This window comes from Gobio gobio, assembly GCF_949357685.1.
Source record: "Gobio gobio genome assembly, chromosome: 6".
Lineage (NCBI taxonomy): Eukaryota > Metazoa > Chordata > Actinopteri > Cypriniformes > Gobionidae > Gobio > Gobio gobio.
This window is the reverse complement of record NC_137102.1, coordinates 15,131,343-15,151,466: the sequence shown is the minus strand read 5'-3', so window position 1 is coordinate 15,151,466 and position 20,124 is coordinate 15,131,343.

The window sequence follows — 20,124 nt, the reverse complement described above, 5'->3', positions numbered from 1 at the left end:
GAATGAAGATGGGAAGAGTTTCACAATGCGCGCCTGCTCCAGAAAGAGTTAAGGAATGTTGTTCATTGTCACATGATGTGGGAGAAGACAGGCAATATTCAACACTCCCCCGACACCCCCCCCCCCCTCTCTCTGCCGGGCGCACATCTTGCCCGCAGATGTGGTGATACCACAAACACTTCAAAGTGCCTCCCCTCAGACCAACTGATATTCTGACGCCAACTGTAAATGTCCTGGACACGCAGGGTGGAAAATATGAAACCTTTTAAATGACTCTGGAGGAACTCCTTGAGAAAAAGAAGCACTTCATTGTGACGATGGAAAAGTTCGAACAAAAGAGTATTTCTATCTGAAGAGTCATTGTATCTCAAAGTGAATTAGGCCTCTGTTCCAGAAAAATAACATTGGCTCTCGGTATTTGAAGGGATAAAACATGTCTTGCGAGCTGTTTTGGGTTATGTAATGGTGTGTTTTTGATTTTGGGTCATTTTAAGTGTCAAATACTTTTGTACCTGCAATAATGTTCAAAAGCTTTCGGTCTCTTTTGCTCACCAAGGTCACATTCATTTGATCAAGAATACTGTAATAATGTGAAATATTATTTCTAAGAAACTGTTTGAGTACATGAATTTTCAGCATCATTACTCCAGTCTTTAGTGTCACATGATCCTTCAGAAATCATTCTAATATGCTGATTTGGTTCTCAAGAAACATTTCTTATTAATATCAATGTTACCATTGTGCTGCTTAATCATTTTGTGGAAACCGTGATGCATTTTGCCAGGATTGTTTGATGAATAAAATAACCGCATTCAAAGCAGGGTTCCTCAAATCTTGCCCTGGAGGGCCAATGCGCTGCAGAGTTTAGCTCCAACCCTGATCAAACTCACCTACCTGTGATTTTCTAATGAACCTGAAGACATTGATTAGCATGTTCAGGTGTGTTTGATTAGAGTTAAAGCTAAACTCTGCAGGAAAGTGGATCTCGTGGGCCAGATTTGAGGATCCCTGATTTAAAGGAACACCCCACTTTTTAAAAAAAAATAGGCTCATTTTCCAACTCCCCTAGAGTTAAACAGTTGAGTTTTACCGTTTTCGAATCCATTCAGCCGATCTCCTGGTCTGGCAGTAGCACTTTTAGCATAGCTTAGCATAGATCATTGAATCGGATAAGAACGTTAGCATCATGACCAAAGACTTTCGATATTTTTCCTATTTAAAACTTGACTCTTCTTTACATTGTGTACTAAGACTGACGAAAAATGAAAAGTTGCGATTTTCTAGGCAATGATATTATGCAGCGCCTAAAAAAAGGCTAACTTCCGTCAACATAACCAACGTGACAACACACAGGAAGTGTGCTGGGGACTATTTTCAGGTGCTGCGTAATATCATTGCGCCGCTGCACCCATACGGCAGCAAAGTTCCTTGATTATTACGTAGGAATGAGAGTATAGTTCCTAGCCATATCGGCCTAGAAAATCGAAAGTTTTTATTTTCCGTCTGTCTTAGTACACGATGTAACTACAAAAGGGTCAAGTTTTAAATAGGAAAAATATCGAAAATATTTGGTCATTTTTGAGCAAGATGCTAACGGTCTAATCAGATTCAATGATCTATCCTAAGCTATGCTAAAAGTGCTACCGCCAGACCCGGAGATCGGCTGAATGGATTCGAAAACGGTAAAACTCAACTGTTTAACTCTAGGGGAGTTGGAAAATGAGCATATTTTCAAAAAAAGTGTGTTCTTTTAAATTAAATAGAAATCGTTTGTAACATTACAAAATGTCTATTGTCAGTTTCGATCAAATGAATACAATTCAAAACAGTGTACTGACCTCAAACTTTTGAATGGTACTGTATATTATAGCTATATGCTAAATAAATGGTGAATGGATGGTAAATTAAATTAAAGAAATTGAATGAAATTACCAGCACTCTGTTGTTTTCTTTCTCCTAAATGTTTTATTAGTCACCTCTGCTTCAAACAGCATGCATGCAAAGACACAATATTAGGTCTTTAAAGGTCCTCAGAGACGGCGACACTTTGACCTCAGCCAGAAAACAGCAACTGAGAGGCCACAATTAGAGCAAGACAAACCACACCACAAACCAGCACAAGAAAGTTCAGCATTTGGTTCATCTGAGTACCGAATTATGCCTCAGTCTCTGTCACAGTCTAGACAGACAGTCATCTTCCAGATATTCCAATGGTCAGGACTGCATCAAGCTGAGCATATAAGACAATAACAGAGCAACAGACAATATACAGTTTAGAGGTCATTATACAAAAACATTTGACCGGAATCAAGTATTCCAGAGAGTCACGTAGTGAAATATTATAGTTCAGTTTATAAGCTGTGAGATAAAATGTACATTTGGATCATGTCAGCCTATCTTCAAAAGTGTACAATTGAAAATCTCATTATGAAATAAATGTTTTTCTCTCACGTTGGCCACAATTATTGGCACTCAATTATAGCAATTTCCTTTTATAATGCCTGATGAGTTTGGAAAACCTGACAACAGATCAGAGACCATTCCTCCATACAGAATCTCACCAGATCCTTCAGATTCTCAACTCCATGTTGGTGCTTCTTCTCTACAGTTCACCCCACTCATTTTCTATAGGGGACTGGGACGGCTATGGCAGAAGCTTCATTTTGTGCTCATTGAACCATGTTTGTGTTGATTTTGATGTTTGTTTTGAATCATTGTCCTGATGGAAGATCCAACCACGGCCCATTTCAAGATTTCTAGCAGAGGTCAGGTTTTGATTTTTTATCTGTTGGTATTTGCTAGGATCCATGATACCATGTATCTGAACAAGATGCAGGACCTCCAGCAAAAAAAATAGGCCCACAACATTAAATATCCAGCGGCATGGGGTACTTTTTTTATTTTTTATCCCTGTTTGCACTAAAATGATGTTTTATTAACAAGGTTCGGGAGAAGCACGTTCAGATAATTGACTCAAGTGAAGAGCACTCAGCTAATCAACAATAAGAGGTATATTTATACGCAGCAGTCTTACCTCCGTTTTATTGACACTTTTTCAGCATCCCTCCACCACCCCTGGTGTTCTGGGTTCGGGCCAAATTCCGAGCTCGAAGCCCTCCCCCGGACACGACGCCAAATACGCATTCAAATTTACTCTCTATAAATTATATGTAAGTGTGAACTCGTGAAACCCATCTGGTGGGTTTGCTGCCAAAAAGCTCTTTTTTGTTTCATCTGACCATAGTGTCTGACAACTGAATATGCTGGAGTTTGTTTTTGGATGAGAAAGGATGATTTTTCTTGAAACCCATCCAAACAACTGGTGGTGATGTGAGTCCTGTTTTTAGGCTTTCTGACCCCAGGACTCAACTAATCTCTGCAATTCTCCATCTGTGATCCTTGAAGAGTCTTTGGCCACTAAAACTCTCCTCTTCACCGTGCATTAGGACGATATAGACACATGTCCTTTTCCAGACAGATTTGTAACTTCTTAATTATTGCCCTGATGGTGGAAATGGGGATTCAATGCTTTAGCTATTTTCTTACATCCACTTTCTATTTTGTGAAGCGCAGCAATCTTTTGCTGCACATTAGAAATGGAAGCACTAGTGTAGTTCTACTCAAATGTCACGTCATTCATTAATGATCTATCTAGCCAATCATTATTCATCATCTGTAGTATATAAGTTCTGTTCCCACCCATTACTATGTTCGCAGAGACTGACACCGGCGTTCACCCCCATCCTCCCCACCACCACCAGGACGGTCCCATGCCCATACATCAGGGGGTAGGCTCCGCCCTTGCCTTCATCTTCAGGCAGGAACTGCAAGCATCCGCTACCCTCCGGATTCGGACTATGGACAGGGCCTACGCCAAAGAACTTTATCATTTAATCTATTCGATACTCATCGTATACAAACTGTAAATAAATCTTATTCAAATGTTATTCTCACCTCCTGAGCTCAGAACTCTTTGGTTTTACTCACTTTGATGAATGATTGAGGGAATTTGGCCTTTGTGTTTCCTCATATTTAAACTCCTGTGGAACAGGAAGTCATGGCCGGACATTATCATGGTCACCCTGGTGTGCTAAAAAAAATCTAAATATGAATGGGAATATAATTCAGAGATATTACTCATAAGAATTTCTAGGGGTGCCAATAATTGTTGCCAACATGCATTGGAGAAAAACATTCATTTCATAATGTGAGTTTTTCCCCACTTCCAATTTTTTTTACTTCAATGAAAGGTTAGAATTGTGTGATTTTTTTTTTAATGAAAGACCAATAAGGATAAGCCACGCAGATGTATTTTCACAGCAGCTTTTGCTCATATTTACCAAGGGTGCCAATATTAGTGGAGGGCATTGTAGTTTTATCAATAAGGAACTAAACATGAAGCCTTTTCAGCCATGACTATCGAACAGATCAACAGAAAACATGACAGTAAAACTAGCACATATCTTTTTAATTTGGCGAGTGTAAGAACTCACACCCGATCTTGATGGGAGATCCAGCCATGATAGATGTATAAGTTAATAGGGAGTGTGTTTAGAGTGAACGTTATGACACCCCTGAAGTGGCCTGCTGGTATTGTACTGGTTCACAGTTGACAGACTCTGAGAGTTCAACTCCATATGGAACATATATCACTCAATCTTCCTAACTGCTGGTGCTGCTGCACTTATTAAACTCACTTTAACACATGGCAAGTGGGCTTCACGCTGCAAGTCTCTCGCACACTCTACGCTTACTCTTTGTGGTCAGCTCCATATATTTCACAGGCACTGACTACTGCAGGAGGATTTGATTAGTGAGATGCTGAGATCTGTCATCTTTTCAAGCTTAGCCGTAAAGACATTTTTTATTTCTTAGTGGACTTTACTGGCTAATCATTTGGTTGTATTTTAAATAAAACATTTATTAAATGTTTTTTTTTATTAATAAATATACAAAGAAATGTAAAGAGGCAAAAATAAATAAATAAATAAATATACAAAATAAATAATTATTTATTAAAAAAATTCCTTATTTATGTATATATAATTTTTTCCCACATTAATGTATTTATTCTTTTATTTATTTATACATTTATTCATTTCTATTTTTATTTATTTTCACATTTATTCATTTATACATTTATTTATTTATCTATCTATTTATTTTTACATTAATGCATTTTTACATTTCTTTGTCCGTAGGGTAATGAGGAGGGTGTGGTTTACCTCAGCCATAGCAATCGAGCTCAGAGTAGGCGAGGGCGAAGCGTTGAGGCTGGATTTGTAAAATGTCCTGGGCTAACAAACATGAACAGCAACATCTTCAACAGATCTGATAACAGGGACTCTGAAATTGAAGGGCTTGATATTTTCCATTACCAGTCAGAACACACGGAAAGGTGGCATTTTAATGTAACTTCCAAAAACAATACTGACAGAAACAGAAACAAACTTATTTTCGATTAAGCAGAGGTAGTCTTTAGCCTACCCCCGTAAACTGATGTCCAGGGGCAACCTTATGACCTATGACTTAACCCGTGATATAAGATTTTGGCCATATACCTATCCAAGTCATTCATCACAGACAGTATCAACGTCAGTAGGCAATACTTATTGTATTTCGGCCACACCACAAGGTGTCCCTCTGGTCTCTACGCTTCACCCTCGCCTACTCTGAGCTCAATTGCTATGTCTGAGGTAAACCACACCCTCCTCATTACCATATGGACAAAAAAATTTAAAAATACATAAATTAAAAATAAATAAATGTAGAAATAAAGAAATGTAGAAATACATAAATGTAAAAATAAATAAATGTATAAATAAATAAATGTGGAAAAAATTATATATACATAAATAAATGTATAAATAATGTTTTATTTTCTTTTGCTTTTCTATGTATATTTATTTATTTATATATTTATTTATTTTTGCTTTTTTACATTTCTTTGTATATCTATTTATGTATTTATTTATTTATTTTAAATTTTGGCAGACTTGGCATTCCATACTATACTGTACATTTAAACAGCCAGCACTATTTGTATCTATTTTTTTTTTCTTTCTATCATGACAGAGCCATTTATACAGTACCTGTTCATATCTCACCTCTCTTTTTCCTTTAAACGTATAGTTTACTTAAGAATATTCTCATTGTGTGGAAGTTTTTATTGTTGTTTAGAGTGAAGGTGAAAATAGCACACAGAAGTTGATGGTATAACCGTAGCTTATCTCTAAAGAAAAGAAAAGTTCATTTTTGTAAGTATTAGGGTCTAAGGTGACATGTTGCTGAATGAGAATTTATTTGAAAAGTGCTACAACTATAAAATATTCTGATACACGTTTATGTACACCAACATTCAAAAGTTTGGGATATCTACTGCTGAAAAAAAAAATATGCTATAGGTTTCTTTATGCAAATCAGTGCACAGAATCTTAATCAAGCTTAATCAACCAATGTGAGTTTTAGCTTGATGGCTTGTTATACTCATTCACACCAGTAATAAAATATAATGTTTAAGCTAAATTCTGTGTCTGTCTATACCCAAAAGGGATAAAGGAATGTTTAATGAACAAGTAATGAGTTTTTCGTGAACCGTGTCTACTGATTTGGTCATCATTTAGTCATAGTCATCATATATCAATGGAACATGAAGAGTATAAATTAATGACAGTCCAGGACACCTGTGGCTAGTGCAGAAATGCAGTGGTGTTTTATTTGGATCTATTTACAGACCTCTGAAGAAGGATTTTTAAAAACATGGCATATTATGAAATCTCGGTTTGGGTTAAATGACTCATTTATTAATAGCTGTGGTCCATTTTCACAGTGCCTTCAACAGCTTAAACCACATCCTGCTCAGTGAATCAGCTGATGGAAATGTGCAAAACAGGAAGCAGGACTTTCTACATAATAAACACCAATGTACAATAGCCTCATACCAAACACCTAAAAGCAACACCTTATTGGGCAACAGAAAATGTAACTTTGGTGAATTGCCTTTGTGCATTAATGTTGACGACATGAGGCTGATATTAGATTAGGGTTCACGGGGGACAATAGTCTGTACCAGCTGCTTATTTTCTCATTATCATAAATGATACTCAAAAGAACACATAAACTATTTTAAGCCCAGAGTGAAAGGGAGAAATGGGAAAAGTGCAGCCACACATAGTGGGTTGCTGTGTTTGCCAGCGCTCTCTTGCTGATGGCAATATTGAAGTAATCTCAACCAGATGTTCATTAATGGCTTTTTAAGAGATCTCAGGGAGCGAGGTGGAGAAGCGGCCCAGATCTGCGCTCTGATCTCAGGCTCGCTTTCACCGTGCCAAGGGCCCGGAGCTCCACAATAACACACATCATCTGACAGCTCCGCTCCCTAGCAACCGGCCTGTTTACACGGACAACACTCACCACAGGGAGGCTATTTGCAGGCTTCCCTCGCAAAAAACATATCTTTCCCTACAATTATGAAAAATGATGAGTCTAGAATTTACAGTAAATTGCCAAGAAGACTGGGATTTTCTTCACTGGGTCATGTCTTACTATACACGGAACCTCATAAATGAGGCTAATGAATGTGAAAAATATGTATATTTTAAACACATTTTAATGGTTAAATCCTTTAACCTGAGATACCTAATGAAATTAAATGCATTAATCAGCTTATATTGATAGCAATATCATTACAGCCTAGAAATCTAGATGCCCTAGCGGCAGCAAATCTAATTTGCAGCCAGGATAGTCTAGCAACTCTCCGTTGGCTTGCGAGCTGGAAAAACCAAACTCTGGTCAGGCCAATCACATGGTGTATAGAGTCAGTGGGCGGGCTTAACATAATGACGGCAAGAGTTGCGTTGATTCCGCGTGTTACTCGTAAACAAAGAAGCTGGCGAACAGCGGTCTTTAGAATCGGCTTTGGCCGCGACTCTGGAAGACTTGGAGTTAAGCTTTTCTTTGAGAAAAGAACAAAGGACGGCACTGAAGTCATTCTTAAGACAAGGAAGATGTGTTCAGAGTTTTGCCGACCGGATACGGCGAAAGTTTAGTCTATGGACTCGCTCCGCTTCACCTTCTTCGTTGCTCTGGTTGATTATAGCGCTATCCTATTGCATCCAGAGGGAATTTGAAAGACAACCGTTTATCCCGCCCCTCGGATTGAGCCCTGCCAATGGTGTGTTCCCAGACACAACATCTTGATGTGGGTCTGACTTGTCAGGCTAATATCATTACGCCAGTAGGCAAGTGATACTCGTTCATTCCAGTGATTCGTTCAAAACACTGATTCTTTCAGAAACTAACTGGCTGTGTCTGAAATCGCATAATCTCTTGAGCAGGTACTTATTTTGAATATCTTCACAACCCTTAAAAAAGTATGTTTCATATAGTATGATATAGGATTCGTCATGTTGTCATTATCATGTGACCTACCAGCATCTGTTGCGTCGCTTCAATGCTGTCCATTCACAATTCCTCTCCCATGGCCTCATGGGATAGTTAAGTGTCCATCGTATGCACACTTCTTTTGTCACATACTGTTTTATGCGTAAGTAGGAAAGTATGCGATGTCGGATGCAGCCACTTAAGATGGTTTTATAGAGTGGTGCAGGTATAACGTCACTTTGTAGGCCAATTGGCAGTTAGCATCACACTGGTTCCCTTGACAAAACCCAATAGGATTTTCCCATTGGCTTTTGGATTATCGCAAAAAACAAGCTCTGTGATCAACAAAAGTTTATGATACTTACATCCATCAAGATTATTTTCACAGATAAACACAACTTTAATGAATTTTGAAGCCTATATGCAGTCGACAGAAGTAAAAAGTCCCATTTAACCACTTGTTAGCAACCGCCTTTTTCAAGACACATTACAGCTTAAAAAAATCACGAGTAGGGTAATACTGATATATTTTATGTTATAGAATAAAACGTGAAAGTGTCTTGTGTTCACCACAGACTTTATTTCAGCCATTTAACCAAAAACCCATTAAAAAAACCCATTGACTTTGGGACGATGGAACCAGAAGTGCTAAAATGCTAACTCGTTTCCACGCTTTGACCAACAAAGTGATGTCACATTACAGCTGTCATGATCCCAGCCTGTGTTCCCTTGGTCTTGTGTGGACTTTTATGTTATTTCCTTTTCTATGCCATGTTTTGTAGTCCTTTGTAGTTTTTCTTGTTGATTAGTTCTTTGATTCTTCCCAGGTGAGTCTTATGTGCCAATTACCCCTTGTGTATTTAAACCCCAGTGTTTCTTGTATTCATTGTTGTATGCACCTATGAAGTTGGTTCGCAATCCGCCATTGAAGAGGAACAAGAAGAAGAAGAAGAAGAAGAAGAAGAAGAAGAAGAAGAAGAAGAAGAAGAAGAAGAAGAAGAAGAAGAAGAAGAAGAAGAAGAAGAAGAAGAAGAAGAAGAAGAAGAAGAAGAAGAAGAAGAAGAAGAAGAAGAAGAAGAAGAAGAAGAAGAAGAAGAAGAAGAAGAAGAAGAAGAAGAAGAAGAAGAAGAAGAAGAAGAAGAAGAAGAAGAAGAAGAAGAAGAAGAACAAGAACAAGAACAAGAACAAGAACAAGAACAAGAACAAGAACAAGAACAAGAAGAAGAAGAAGAAGAAGAAGAAGAAGAAGAAGAAAAACAAGAAGAAAAACAAGAAGAAAAACAAGAACAAGAAGAAAAACAACAAGAACAAGAAGAATGGCTGTATGTTTAGTGAGCTAATTCTGTTTTCTGGTTCTCTGGTCTCCGTGTTTTTCTAAAATGCTTTTTTTGTCAATAAACTCACTGCGTATGGATCCAGCTCGTCCTCGTTTTTGGGTTCACCCTGTGTTACAACAGTCTTGACGTCACTGAATTTTGTTCAGTGTTGTGCAACAGTCAATCACTGGTTGTGGATATCATAGAAATTAATGAGAAGTGCCGTTAACCAAATCATACCTGTCGCGCAATTGTCTTTGACTTCTCTTATAAAACAGCCTTTTTTTCATGTAAATTCTAAAAATAGATCACTCCAAAACAAATGCTTAAGAGCAAACATGTTGAAGATTAGCATATGGACTGTTGATTCATTACATGACAAGCCGTTCACCCGCAGTTTATTCAGCGTACTGATGCCTCTTCTCCATTGACATCCATTAATAATTTGCTAACCTTGCAGACTTACCTTCAAGTAGCTTTGCAGCCACTAGGCCTATTTATGAGTGAGTCATTGAATCATTCATTTATCGGATTAGTTCAAAAATTGTTGAATTCATAATTGCATTCTACTTTTACTATTTATGCCAGAAAGATATGGTAAAAGTAGTAAGAGTAGTATGCAGTTATAATAATCATTTAGGCCTTTTTAACCGATTTGTTGAAAAACACTTCATTCAGGAAAGAAACACGTCTTTATGAGCGAGTAGCAATTTAATAACTCATTCAACCAATTCGTTCAAAAACACAGATCTATTCAGGAACAACAACAAAAAGTCAATGAATATTTACTCAGCCAATTCGCACAAAAACACTTAAGCTGTGTCTAAAATTGCATAGTCTTTCGCCTACTTTTTTTTTAATAGGCCTACTATGAATTTGAACATATACTACTCTGTTGGCGTACTGTTTTTCGCCTAGGCTACTTTACTATTACAGTTTATTAAATTAATTATAAATGAATCTGCAATATGACCCAAGATCAGTTAAAACCATTAGACAATAGCTTATGAGTTCACCAGATCAACAACGCAGCAGTGAACCATCAGAATTTTAAAATGTTTCAAAACCACATCAAAAATCACCACTTGGTGAACCTCTGATTCGAAACTAAAGATTTGTAAATGTTCCGAAAGCACAGTACGTTTGGAACGTTTACTTTGTTTGGAACTATTTTAATCGGCAAAGCAAAAATACAAAAAGGGTTACTGGTAATATTGTGTATAAAATGTAAGTTGCTCAGTTTTATATTCTTGTTTATTGAACTGCTGATTTGATATTTTTACTGTTGTAGATATCACAGACTAATCACACAGCGAACACTAGAAGCAGCGCCTCCTACTTTTCAAAGCTATCACCTATTAGACTTTTTTTCTTTAATTTTCTTCAGAATCTCAGAGCTTTTCACAGGTTTACGGGTTTTGCAGTGCCAGAGCTCACTTTATTTGCTCCTCATGTGCACAGACTGCCAGCTCTGGTCTGGTGCTGTTGAGTCTCACTCTCCATGGTTTTGATCAACAGAACACCATGTACTTCCTTTGTTCCTTAATACAAACCAAACATGGAAACAACTGAGCATTATTATGTGAGTGATGAGGTTTACATGCATTCCTAATTAGATCTGGGCTTTTAAAAACGACTACAATCTAAATTTAGACCTGTGTTAGATCTGCTCAGAATAAAGCCCACCGCTTTCCATTTTTCAACAAACAACACATCCAACCTCAAGCAAATAGCATATAATTGAACGACCAAATTGGACTATTAGCATTGCATGATTTGGCTTGTTTGTGAATGACAGTGCGCTTTAAGAAACACGACAAGCAGTTGCAATCATTTTGCCAATAAATCAGCAAATCTTGAGAGCGCAGGTATTTTTCCTCCATCATTCTGACTATATTTGACAATGCAAACATCCACGACGCTGCTCTATTCGGCCCTACCAGTCCTGCCAGGAGGCATTTATGTCAGAGAGTCAAGTTTGATGGCAAACTTGAAATGATTTTCATCGTCTCTGCTGCCAGAGGCTGCTTCAGGCCTCCTTTTGTTCTCCTGGTTTGCAATGGGTATTGCAACAATTACGGGACTGTAATGCTAATGATGGGTTTAAAATGGGCATTTTGCTGTTCCCTTCAGACTTGGGATCCCAATAGACTGAGATTACCTAGGCAAACCTCAGCACAGATGGGCAGTGGAGAAGTCAAATTGGTAACAGATGTGAGCCCCCTGAAATGCTGGCTTGGATACCACAGATATATAGGCCCTCAAGGCCATTGCAATATTATTGATCAACTACAAAAGCAGCATTTGTTGTCATAGGTCTAATAACACTTAATTATTTAAGAGCTGCATAAAGAATCTTGTAAAAACAATGTTCTGAAAGCAAATGAATGCCAAGAGTGCATTTTAATATTCAGTGCACTTCTGGTGTGCCTATATATGTGACAAACTGGGTTGTGTATTTGGGTGAGACCCAATCGTGTCTAATAAACATATGGGAAAGCATAATAAACCGGAGAGTATGAACGTTTTTTCCTAAAGCCCCTGAGGTGAGCCCCTACACTCAATTACCTCTGTAAACATCCCATAGCCCACGTTTCGTTCTCTCTATGTGGCTGAGAGACTTTCTCAGTTGTAATCAGCCCATATCTGGGCAAGAGTTTATTTACTGGGCCGAAGGAAAACAAAAGAACATTTTGAGCTTAACTAAATAAACTAGCCATTAACCCTGTCATCCACTTAAACTAATGGATTTAGCCAGTGTTTGCTTTTTCTTATACTTACACAAGGGTGGCGTTAAATGAGACAAGCACATGGATGTTGTTGTGGATGTTATACTGCATTTTCAGTCGAGAGGTGCAAATCACATTAGCAAAATTTTGCAGTCAAAAAAGGTCTATTGTCAATAATGTAGCAATGTATGAAGCCCAGCTAACACAGAAGTCACTTTCAAACTAGCTTTTCAAGCAGCTTTCTGTTGATCAATGCAGTGAATCAACTTAAACCTGTTATGAAATCTGCACAGGGAAATTTCACCTCATGTGGATTCCTATTAATATGACTGGTTGCCTTTCAATATCGGTCTCTCAACGTTGCATCATCGACGCTATGGGCAATAGCCAATGGCGTTTAAGCGTGCGACTCTGGGGCAGCAACGTCCCCTATATACACTATATTCCCAAGGTTTTGGGACACCTGTCTTTACATGAACTTTAATGACATAGGGAGTTGGCCCACCCTTTGCAGCTATAACAGTTTCAACTCTACTGGGAAGGCTTTCCACAAGGTTTAGGAGTGTGTTTATGGGAATTTTTGATCATTCTTCCAGTAGCGCATTTGTGAAGTCAGGTACTGATGATGGACTAGAGGTCTGCCTCGCTGTCTCCGCTATAATTTATCCCTAAGGTGTTCTATCGGGTTAAAGCCAGTCAAGTTCCTCCACACCACACATGCTCATCCATGTCTTTATGGACCTTGTTTTGTGCACTGGTGCGCAGTCATGTTGAATAAGGAAGGGGCCATCCCCAAACTGTTCCCACAAAGTTGGGAGCATGAAATTGTCCAAAATGTCTTGGTATGCTGAAGCATTAAGAGTTCCTTTCACTGGAACTAAGGAGCCAAGCCCAACCCCTGAAAAACAACCACACACCATAATCCCCCCTCCACCAAACATTACACTTGGCACAATGCAGTCAGGCAAGTACCGTTCTCCTAGCAACCACCAAACCCAGACTCATCTATCGGATTGCCAGACAGAGAAGCGTGATTCGTCACTCCAGAGAACACGTCTCCACTGCTCTAGAGTCCAGTGGCTGTGTGCTTTACACCACTGCATCGAACGCTTTGCATTGCACTTGGTGAGGCTTGGATGCAGCTGCTCAGCCATAGAAACCCATTCCATGAAGCTCTCTGTGCACTGTTCTTGAGCTAATCTGAAGGCCACATAAATTTTGGAGGTCTGTACTGTAGCTATTGACTCGCACACTGTGCACCTCAGCATGCGCTGACCCTGCTCTGTGATTTTACGTGACCTACTACTTTGTGGCTGAGTTGCTGTTGTTCCCAGTTGCTTCCACAAATATTAATATTATAATACCAAACAGTTGACCGTAAAATATTTAGTACACTGTAAAACCTAATTCTAATTAAAAAAGCATGCAAACCGATTGCTTTAAAAAAAAAAAAAAAAAAGTAAAGTGACATAGGAATAGTATGTTGTGCTAACAAATGTTTAGTTGGCATAGTTCACTTACACAAGAGTTCTAGTAACTAAAAAAGAACTGTAGAGTGTACTTGATCTTTGTGTTAATTTCTGACTAAATCATTAACTATAGTTAATTATTCAGTCAGAAGTTAGATCAACTTTTAAAAGCAACCTATTTATTGCTTATCTTCCTTTGAAACCAAATAACTGTGATTTCTAGTTGCATCGGTGCATCAGTAGGAGCCCTCCGCTGCCCAAAGGCCATGAAGCAGGAAGCAGCGGCAGGTGAAGGCAGGGGATGAGCTCACGTCAAGTCAGTATCCACGTGCCTCGATTCCATCTGAACTTCTTGTGATTTTCACCTCTGCCTAGGCCGACCCATGTGGAAGCCAACCTTGAGGAATCAAAAAGCTTGCATAGGTCCTTCAGGCCCCTGTTTTCTGAAAGTGCTCACGACATTAAACAGCATTCTCCCTTGTATAAAGTATGAATTGCTCCAGCTGCTTACTTGCATTAATTAATCAGCCCCCCACCTCAGCAGTCTCAGCCTCCATGGATTGTGATGAATTACTGTATAAACACCCGCTAAATCACTGTTTCAGTAATGGAGTGTGGTACTGTCTTTAATACACTACCATTATGTACGCTGGCGCTGCCGCCATTCAGTTGCTCTTTTATGATAAATCCCTAGCTGTGCCATGGCTTTTATAAAGGCGTATGGTGTTGCTTACACTAACCACTATGTAGGTTGGTGCTGCCGTTCATTGCCTTGCTATGGTAAACACCGGCCGCACTGCTGTTCTCATGAGAGGGTGTATCTGCTATATACGTCTCATGTTTACCTGTACAGGGAGTGCAGAATTATTAGGCACGTTGATTTTCTGATCATATTTTTTTTCCAGGCACATTTGACCAATTCCAAACCACAGTAATCCTAATAACTACTATTGATTTAGTATTTAATAATGTATAAGTGATATATAATTGTTCATGAAGGCTGGAAATGAAAATCACCTTATATTCAGGTGTGCAGAATTATTAGGCATGTTTTCTTTTACAGATAAATTGAGCCAAAAAAGAGATTTAACTCAGACTGAAAAGTCAAAAAGTATTAAATGCCCATGAGGAGGATGCAATACTAGACATTGCAGTTAAGGCATGACCATTGGACAGTGAAATGCTCGTTGGGTCAGCAGGGTCAGACAAAAACATGTGGCGGAGAAAAGACACCTATTAACCGCAAAAGAATTAAGAATTAAGGTGAAGAATTAAGGGTGAAACCATCAGGAACCCTTTAGTCTCCAGCGCCACCATTTTCCAGAGCTGCAACCTACCTGGAGTCTCCAGAAGTGCAAGGTGTCAGGATCTCAGAGACTTCAGTTAGGTAAAGAATCCTAAAAAATGACCCCCACTAGATAAGAATCACAAGCTGAAGTGTTGTAAAATACATGAAGAAGGTTTTTTTTATAGGCTTTATGGACAGATAGGTTGAGAGTCACTCTTGAAGGACCAGCACCACATCCTCTAGTACCACTGTTTGAAGAATTCATCTTCCAGAATCTGGCAGTACGTTTTGGGAGTTCATTTTTAGTCCATCTCTGCAAAACGGACTTCAGGATGGACTAAAATGAACTCCCAAAACGTACTGCCAGATTCTGGAAGATGAATTCAGTGGTACAAGAGGATGTGGTGCTGGTCCTTCAAGAGTCATTCTCAACCTATAAAACCTATAAAGCCTATAAAAAAGCAGGCTTCATGTATTTTACAACACTTCAGCTTATGATTCTTATTTAGTGGGGGTCATTTTTTAGGATTCTTTACCTAACTGAAGTCTCTGAGATCCTGACACCTTGCACTTCTGGAGACTCCAGGTAGGTTGCAGCTCTGGAAAATGGTGGCGCTGGAGACTAAAGGGTTCCTTATTTCTTCACCTTAATTCTTAATTCTTTTGCGGTTAATAGGTGTCTTTTCTCCGCCACATGTTTTTGTCTGACCCTGCTGACCCAACGAGCATTTCACTGTCCAATGGTCACGCCTCAACTGCAATGTCTAGTATTGCATTAGTATTGCATCCTTCTCATGGGCATTTAATAATTTTTGACTTTTCAGTCTGAGTTAAATCTCTTTTTTGGCTCAATTTATCTGTAAAAGAAAACATGCCTAATAATTCTGCACACCTGAATATAAGGTGTTTTTCATTTCCAGCCTTCATGAACAATTATATATCACTTATACATTATTAAATACTAAATTAATAGTAGTTATTAGGATTACTGTGGTTTGGAATTGGTCAAATGTGCCTGGAAAAAAAATATGATCAGAAAATCAACGTGCCTAATAATTCTGCACTCCCTGTATGTTCCCCTTCTTGAACTTGGATCCACATATAAAAGCATATATTTGAGTTGACAGAACTTATTAAATTATGTTTGATGAAAGCACGTTCCAAATTCAATTGTTACGTCTTATAGCAGGCTGCCTCAGGTTTTTGACTTTTCTCTGTGAGGATGTGTCAACATGTACAGTATCAACCAGATCTAAACCAACTGTTGTTGACAAGCAGTAATCTGGGTTTAGACCCCGCCGCAGGACTCAGGAAGTTCTCTTCAACCCCAGATGTTCAGTTGGTGGTCAGACAGATCAGCTGAAGTTACATCCACTGCTAAGCAGTTTCCACAGGACAGCGCACCCATGTTTAAAGCAAATGGGAGGTGGTTCCAGACAAATTGGTGGAAAAGTTTTATTCTGCGGTCACAACAGTGCTTAAATTGCAAGTTGCCAAGCTCAATGACTAGTGTGTAAATATGAGCAATCTTTTAAAAAGTAAATAGCAGAAAAGACAAATGATAATATTGTAATGTACCATACCTCTTTATGCATAAGAACACAGATATACGACCCTAACTTTTTACTGTTCACTTGATGCCTTTGTGACTCCCAGACAGAATGTCTGTGTATGGGTGGAGGTGGGGATTTTTCGTCCACTTTTTTTGCAGGTTACATCGATACACCAGTAGGTGGCGACAACTGGGTATTGGGTATATAACTATATATCTGGAGTATTTAATTGATTACAATACAAAAATATTAACAATAATACAATATTAACTAAAGTAGGCCTAAACATAACATCTTAGTGTATTATATTAAAACTACGGCTGTCAATTTGACACATTCATTTTATTAAAGGGTTAGTTCACCCAAAAATGAAAATTCTGTCATTAATTACTTACCCACATGTCGTTCGACACCCGTAAGACCTCCGTTCATCTTCGGAACACAAATGAAGATATTTTAGTTGAAATCTGATGGCTCTGAAAGGCCTCCATTGGCACAATGCACGGTTCACTCTCAAGACCCTTAAAAGGTACTAAAGACGTTGTTACAAAGTCCATCTCACTACAGTGGTTCTAAAATAACTTTATGAATCGGCGAAAATAGTTTTTGTGCGCAAAAAAACCCTAAATAACGACTTATATAGTGATGACGATTTCAAAACACGGCCTCATGAAGCTTCGAAGTGTTATGAATCAGTGAGTTGAATCATGATTCGGATCGCGTGTCAAACTGCCAAACTGCTGAAATTTGGCGATCCAAACTGCTGATTCGGCTCACTGATTCATAGCGCTTCGAAGCTTCATGAGGCCGTGTTTTGAAATCGTCATCACTATATAAGTCGTTATTTTGGGTTTTTTTGCGCACAAAAACTATTCTCGCCGATTCATAAAGTTATTTTAGAACCACTGTAGTGAGATGGACTTTGTAACGACGTTTTTAGTACCTTTTAAGGGTCTTGAGAGTGAACCGTGCATTGTGCCAATGGAGGCCTTTCAGAGCCATCAGATTTCAACTAAAATATCTTCATTTGTTTTCCGAAGATGAACGGAGGTCTTACGGGTGTCGAACGACATGATGGTAAGTAATTAATGACAGAATTTTTATTTTTGGGTGAACTAACCCAGGATGTTTAATAAACATCCTGCCCCGCCCCAGACCTTCGAGGTTCATCTTACATTTCATACAATTAACCATACTAAATTTATGCCATAAAGTGGCATACAGTAAAAATAGTGATGTAGCATTTTGTCATATTACACAGCTAATTGAGGGAAAATAGCTACTAGTTAAGTACATTACATTGCTAACAATGATAAAATCTACATAATTTGGTCATTTTGAAGATCTCAGTTGATAACATTTAAGATAAGGTTGGGCGACCGTGACCCTTCTGCTTGTCCTCTAAGTAACCTTCTTACATACAATGGATATGTCTCACTAATTTCATCACCTCCCTCAACGGCGTGTCAAATATGTCTTCACCCCGGTCACATTGGCATAAATATAATACATACATGACTCTCCAGATTGGACATGCTGAATATTTTGCATTCTGATCGCTACTGTTTGAAATGCAATATGCAGGGATTCTGGCTGAACTCTGGATGTGCTTGAGTGCTTTTGCTTGGGAAAGGGGGTTCTGTGACTTTAGGTCAGTGGGAACCAGATATTGCTAGGGGCACTGGGGTTTTGACAATTTCTGCAGTCATGACAATACCATGACTTTAGTTTGATTGTGTATGAGTAAGTGCATTCGGGGCTAGATAAAGAAACCAGGCTTTTGTACAGGAAATGGAGATGTATTGGTCCTAATGGTAATTGAAAACACGAGGGAAGTCTCTGATGGTAACACACTCCCTGAAGAATGTTCAGTTTCCACTAACTGGTGTGCTCAATTCATTCTCGAATGACAGTCCTAAGGCCAAACACAAAACTCATAAAAGGCTTGTGTTTAAACAGGTTTATACAGTAGTTAGTTCTGGTCCTTAAATCTGATTCTCCAAGCACTGATATAGAGTGCTGCAGTGATGACATGTTGTAGGCCAACCCGGAAGTTACATCACCCTGGTTCCCCCGACAGAAACACAATAGAGTGCCGAAGTAATGACGTCACTTTGTAGGCCAAAACGCGGAAGTGAGTTAGCATTTTAGCCCTATGGGTTCCCTCGCCCTAAAGTCTATGGGTTTTTTGAATGGGTTTTTGCTAAATCACCTGAAATAAGGTCTGTGGTTAACAAAGCCTCTATATATTTTCACGTTTTAATCTATGACATAAAACACACTAGTTATAACCTGCTTGTGATTTTTAAGACTTTATTGTGTCTTAAAAACGATGGTTGCTAACAAGTTGCTAAAAGGGACTACATCCTTTGGCGGGGACTTTAGACGTCATCGTGACAAACAGGCAATCTCTCACTAGCCCACGTTTTAGCCTAAGAATGAAGAACTTATGTGGCGTGAATAAATCGCGCTATTCGCGCAAAGTTGGATGCTTGAACATTTGGAGTTTACTCTCTTCACATGTTTGTCTCGTTGAGAAATGGCTGACATGGGCTGTGTTTACACGTCTTTTTGTGTTAAAATCTACTGTTAATGTGTGACAACTTAGTTTTAAGACTTTTTCAGTCGATAATGTAGTTGTTTAAAGCTCAAATCTGTGGTTTATTTATAAGAAGAGTGCCTATTTAAACATTTTATCTGGTGTTATCGGAGTTGTGAGCTCCAGTGAGTCAGCGGCGGTCAGCGCTTGTTTAGCCGGCGAGAGTTGACTTTCCTCGGCTAGTCCTTCTGCCGTCTGCCGCTGGCTCTGATGTCTCTGTGGCGTCTCCAGCTATAATTAGTCTTGTGGAGATTTAACGGCCCATATTTGCTCTCATGGATCTATAATTTGTTCCCTGGCAAATCGTTTAGGCTGATTGCAAAGATAAGTTTCATTACTTGTTTATTTTTAGGCTATAACTGTACGTTACCGTTGTAAGTTACGACTAGCACTGACTTTGAATGTTTGACTGAATTGTTTGCTTTATTTCATGTGTAGCTTATTATACGTTTTGTATTATTGATCATACATAAACTTGCATTTAACAAAAAGAGACTGGGTTGTGTTTCATGTCATTTAATGTTATCACAGTGATAATCATATTGTCTGAAAAAATATTAACAAAAGATAAATCTCAGAGAGGCACGCATAAACAAAATTAGTTTCTAACATTTTTGGAAAAAACGAATGGGCAATATTTCTCATGAAAAAGTGGATAAGTGTTCATACACAGCGCAGATCATAATGAGCGAGCGTGCTTTTAAATAAAGTTTGAGGAAGCTTGATGATGACGTTGATCCGCGACCATGGTGTGCTGTAGTCCGTTTATAGCCTACCGTTAGCATTTT